Source organism: Hyperoodon ampullatus (genome assembly GCF_949752795.1).
Source record: "Hyperoodon ampullatus genome assembly, chromosome: 6".
NCBI classification, from domain to species: Eukaryota; Metazoa; Chordata; class Mammalia; order Artiodactyla; family Ziphiidae; genus Hyperoodon; species Hyperoodon ampullatus.
Genome location: NC_136919.1, coordinates 12363234 through 12369678, shown reverse-complemented (window position 1 = coordinate 12369678; position 6445 = coordinate 12363234).

The following is a 6445-nucleotide window of genomic DNA, read 5'->3' as shown; positions in this document are numbered from 1 at the left end:
CCACCCCTTTCCTGGATATTCTCATTCACAAAAGAGTAGAAAGGGTTTGTTCCCCTCATTTTAGGTATGAGAAAACTGAAACTATAACATTGTCCAAATTAAATCAAAAAGGACTAAGGAGTTCAAATCCCAGTTGGTTTTTCAATGTAATACCAGACTGTTAACTTTAAAAAGTCTTAATGAAGCTTGATTAGTCATTGAGAAAGTGAGAAGTAACTCTGAGAACATTAGCTGTCATCTTTAGGCACTTTTCTGTATTGATTTTGTGAGTTTTATCCTAAAGATCCTATAAAGTTAAAATTAGGTTTTTAGAACTTTTATTGACCAGTGAATGGATAAACAAAAGGTGGTATATACATACCATGGAATGTTATTTGACCTTAAAAAGAAAGGAAATTCAGACACATGCTACAACATAGATGAACTTGTGAAATAAGCCAGCCATAAAAGTATAAATACCATATGATTCTACTACTTATGTAAGGTACCTAGAGTAGTCAGATTCATAGAGACAAAGTAGAATGTTGGTTGCCTGGGGGAACAGGGGTTGGAATTTAATAGGTACAGAGTTTCAATTGGGGAAGATGAAAACTTTCTAGAGGTGGGTGGTGGTGATGGTTGCACAATGTGAATGTACTTAAAGCCACAGAGCTATACACTTAAAAATGGCTAAAATGGTAAAGTTTATGTTACGTACATTTAACCACAGTTTTTAAAGATTAAAACTTCTTTTTTTTTTTTTTTTTTTTGTGGTACACGGGCCTCTCACTGCTGTGGCCTCTCCCGTTGCGGAGCACAGGCTCCGGACGCACAGGCTCAGTGGCCACGGCTCACGGGCCCAGCCGCTCCGCGGCATGTGGGATCTTCCCAGACCGGGGCACGAACCTGTGTCCCCTGCATCGGCAGGCGGACTCCCAACTACTACACCACCAGGGAAGCCCTAAAGATTAAAACTTTTTAAATCTTTTTAAAAATTAAAAAACTTTTGTCTTATGAGTTATTATATTCCTATAGTTAAGCTATCTTTTGTAGTTCATCTGGAATTGAAGTTAAAGAGTCACTTCAGGGCTTCCCTGGTGGCACAGTGGTTGAGAGCCTGCCTGCCGATGCAGGGGACACAGGTTCATGCCCCGGTCCGGGAGGATCCCACATGCCGCGGAGCGGCTAGGCCCGTGAGCCGTGGCCGCTGGGCCTGCGCGTCCGGAGGCTGTGCTCCGCAACGGGAGAGGCCACAACAGTGAGAGGCCCGCGTACCGCAAAAAAAAAAAAAAGAAAAAAAAAAGAGTCACTTCATAGTTTAAAGAAGTGAATTGTCACAGGCATTATGGGTTAAAATTTGCCTAAAAATGACTATTAGATAAGCTGGTTTTTCTTGCCTTTATGTGCTGTAGGCCCAAGATGATTAAGTTATATTTTGTTTTTGGTTTTTAAAGCTAAGCTGAAATTATTCAGAAGGATTAAATTAATATGGTTCTCTTAGCTCACTAAAATAATTCAAAGAAACAGCCCCAAAATTCAAAGTCTGACTTAAAGACACATCTATTGTTTAGCAGTTAGCAGTGGTGGAAAGGAATTTATTTTTCTAAAAATGGGATGATTTTCCACTGAGTTTTGTTAGATTTGTCCTACCCTTCCCAGGGATAGTCTGTGAGAAGTTCATATGAAAACCAATGCAGGGAAACAAATCTCAAAGCCAGAAAAAAAGAAAAAAGCTGAGATTAAGATTGTATGATTTTAAAAAATAACTTCTTTGTGGTTTAATTTTAAAGAGCTACAAACCCACAAGAATTGGCCTGCTACAGCGTCTTTGAGACTTGACTCTCTTGCTACTTCCTGACTTGTCTTTTTCTCAACAGAGAGTAATCTTAGCAGATCTGTGTTTTAGAAGGGTATATATAACTGGGAGCAACATAGAGTATGGATTGGAACGGGGAGAGAATGGTGATAGGAACACCAAGGAGGAGAGGTGCATTCCTGAAAAGGACATAGGCACCTAGATACCTGGGTTTGGATCAAGTTCTATAATTGTCTCTGTGAACTTAAGCAAGTTATTGAACCAGTCTAAGCCTCAGTTTGTCTGTCATATGAAGTTTATACCTTTCTGGCAAGGTTAATATAAAGTTTAGTAGTAATGCATATAAAGCTTCTAAGTACCATGTTGGGCATATATAATTGATACTCAGGAACTGCTAAGTATTGTTCTCTCTTTAGATTTAGCAAGATGATTTAAGTATCCTTAAGATTCCCTAAAGCTGTGCTCATTTTTTCACTTGTTGAGCAAACAAAAATGATGAGGATTGGGAGGGAAGTGATGAGTGTTTTGGTACAAAGGGAATCCAAGGTATGTTTTGTGGCTCAGTGTTGTTTAACTGGTTTTCACAGTTAGAAACTTGATGAAGAGTCAGTCAGGCACACTCAAGGGTAGTTCTTTTTGAGTCTCTTTTTCCAGTTGTCATTCATATCCACATCCCAGACACGCTTGTAGTGTATCATATTTGTCATTTGTTCATCTCACATTACACAGACTCTATCACTTAAACACTGATGAGAGAGTATTATTCATCCAATCACATTTATTGAGGACTGCCATAGCAAGGATATGAAGATAATATAAATAGAACCTAAGATCCCTGTTCACAAGTAGTTCAAAGGGACTATGTGTGCTCATTGTATTCCCAGTATTTACCATGGTGGTTTATACTAAGTAACTGTTTCTGGAATGAATGATCAATATAGTATAAGAGAAAAGACGTATAACATTTTACGGTGTAATAAATGCTGTAATTCTGTGATAAAATTAAAAAGCAAGCAAACAAAACGCCTTCGGAGCCCTAGAGGGAAATAAGGAATGTTTCAGAAGGGAAAAGGGGAGGTTGAATATTTGATTGTATCCCAAGGTTGCTGGTGGGGAAGAAGGACTAATGGGGGAAATGAAGTCACATTCCTAGCTTAAGAAATGGCATGAGCAAAGCCTTGAAAGCATAACAATGCATGATATATTTGGTGAGTTGTCTGGTATGGTTTGATAGAAGGAGATAAAACTAGAATGATAGATTGGCTCCAGATTTTTAAGAACTAATGATATTATAAAGAGTTTGGATTTTTTTCTGTTTTCAGTCAGGAGCAGTCAAAGGAAGGGGTGGGATATATGATCAAATCTGAATTTTAGAAATTAACTATGAGGCCTTGGTAATGACTAGAGAGAGTCTAGGAAGGGAGACTTATGTTGTAGCTAAGTTGAAAGAGATTGAAATACTTAAGTCAGTGACATGAAAGATGGCAAAGAAGGAATAGATTTGGGGTATGTTTTGGAACTAAAATCCATTAGAATCCCAAGGGAGAATGAGAAAAGGAGTCACGGATTTGGGGGGACATTTCTATCTTGGATCAGTGGTTATTAACCACTGTTAGGGGAGATATGAGGAAGAATATGCTTGTGTGAAGATGGGGTCTGCTTTGGACATGGGACACATGTAGCACATCCCACCTGTGTATTCACATAACACCATTTGCATACCTCTATTATACCAAGCACTATACTCTATTGTAATTACTTGTTTACTTGTCTATTTTCTTTACTGTAAGCCTGTCAAGGGTAAAGAGTACCTTTCCTCTCCGTAACACTGTACCTAGTGCCTGGCACATATCAAACACTCAGTACAGAATAGAAAAAAAAACAAAACACAAACACCCACATGAAATTAGGGAGAAAGACAGGGCTGCAGTGTCATCAGCATACAAAAAAAATGTTTTTATAACCACATGAGGTACTGAGATAGCTAAGAGATCTTGTTCCATGGAACAAGAAGGAGGCCAGGATGAAACAAGAAGGAGGCCAGGATGAATTTAAAGAGTGAGCAGAGGGGCTTCCCTGGTGGTGCAGTGGTTAAGAATCTGCCTGCCAATGCAGGGGACACAGATTCGAGCCCTAGTTTGGGAAGATCCCTCATGCCGCAGAGCAACTAAGCCCATGCACCACAACTACTGAGCCTGTGCTCTAGAGCCCGCAAGCCACAACTACTGAGCCCGTGTGCCACAACTACTGAGCCCGTGTGCCACACCTACTGAAGACCACCCGCCTAGAGCCCATGCTCCACAACAAGAGAAGCCACCGCAATGAGAAGCCCCCACACCGCAACTAGAGGAAGCCTGCGCACAGCAATGAAGACCCAACGCAGCCAAAAATAAACAAATAAAATAAAATCTTTTTAAATTAAAGAAAAAATAAAGAGTGGGCAGAAAAAAAGGAACTTAAAAGACAGCTGGGAAAAGGTACCAGAGGTAGAAAATGGAAGCAAAAAGATAAGAGTTTCACAATATGGAAATGATCAGCATTTTCATTTATTTCAGCTGGTAGAAGTAAGATGAGAACTGAAAAGAATAGTTTGGGTTTTGAAATTTTGTATTGTTGATTTTTAAATGTTTATAGATACATATTTTTTTCCTTTCCGAACGGATGCTCAGAGAATGTTGAAGTACCCAGGGTCCCATAGACAAGGTTTGAATTCAGCTTTTAAAAGAGGATGTGCAGTGAAGCTTGGTGAGAGGTAAGGGAGCCAGATTTTGAGAGGGACTGCTCAGTGAGAGTGGGGAGTCCCGTTGAAGTGCAGAAGGAGTTAGTGCTTCTCCTTCAGGAAGAGTTTCAGGAAAAGCAAGGAAACAAAGATGAACCAGAGTGCTGAACTAGTGGCCGGGAACTAGCACATTTTACTTGTCTCAAGCATGTCAAGTTCAATTACAAGTATCACGCACACCTCTTTTATCAAGTTTGGTAGGTCACTTATTGGGAGGTGATTTTTCCTCTACTAATTGCACATTAGCAAATCCATGCCACTGCAAGTTCACTGTTTGTGTTACTGCTGTGAATGTTAGAAACAGTACAAATATCTGATGGTATTCTGTCCCAAAAAAGTTGAAGTTTTTAAAAAGTAAACACTGATTATCCAGGAACTGACTGCTTTTGACGAACTGTCAAAAGAGCCTTTACCATGGCTAGTTCTTTTACATTTCACTTTCCTTTAGATGGGTTTATAGTTTTAAGAGGAGATTGAGAATGAAAATGAATTTTCATTCAACAAGATTGAGGTACATTATTTACTATGATCTTTGCAGAAGTGCATAGTTGAGCATAGAATTGTCACTTATGTTACAGAGCAGGATATAACATAACTGAACCTTTGGTTTGGATGCATGAGGTTGCATAATTAAGCAAAATTACCTATCATTTTAAGTCAGTTGATGTGTTAAAGGAGATAGAATGAAACATCCTTGAACTGGCACTCACCAACCTGGCCCTGTTGGTAACTGGACATGCTATATAAGGATCTAGGCTCATCACTTATATAAGAAGGAGACAAACTGTGAGTGCCTACCAAATACCAGGGTGTTCATATGTATATTATTTTATTTAAAGTGGAATAAAAATCTTTACTCTGTATACCTTACAGAATTGTTAGGATGATAAAATGAGATAAAGAATGTGTATATTTTAGTAATCTGTAAAGTACTATACAAAGATACAAAGTATTCCTTTACATTTAGTTAGGTATAAATTAGAATATGGAACTAAGAATGTTATATATTTTTGCACTAATATTGTTTCCTGAATTGAATTTCCAAAATCAGTTTTACTTGTTAATTCCTTTAAAATTGGAAGTTTCACTCTCCAGTTAATGAAGAGAGTGATGAAATGGAAAAGAACTGGCCATCATCAAGACTCTTGATAGCCCTTCAATAGCAGTTGGCTCCTGGATATACATATATATATTCCTTAGTAATTTTTATAATGGCTCCATGAGGTAGATAGTACACCATTTTCATTTAGATAATAATGATATAGATATAATGGCTCCATGAGGTAGATAGTACACCATTTCATTTTCATTTGAGGCTTGGTGTGACCATGCTTACACTATTATTAAATAGTAGAATCAGCATACTAACTTGGATTTTTTTCTAACTCTTAATTGTGTGCTTTACCGTCACAAATATGACTTCTGTTCTTACTGTCAGTCTGTAAAAGCTGCTCTTGCCTTTTCATGGGTGGCTCTTGTTCTTTTCCATCTTTATTTGCCACTTATCCTATTTCTTTAGCAAATATTTGAGCACCTACTATGTGCCAGTCATTCTTTCACTTGTTAGGGATACAGCAGCTAATGAAACAGGCAAAAATCCCTGCCCTTATGCTTACATGATACTTAAAAACAAATGATTAAAATGTAAAACATGTCGAATGGTGATAGGTGGTATAGAGAAAAGTAGAAAGAGGGATGGCAGTGCAGGGTATTTGGGGGAGGAAGTTTATACTTTATTGTCCATGAGAATTGGAATTAGAGTAGGGGGCTTCGTGTGGTAATTGGTGTAAGTAGGGATTAAAGACAACAAAATTAGTTCTTATGGTCTCAAGACAGAGGTTGTAAATACTCTAGAATTTTGCCAGGAGTAT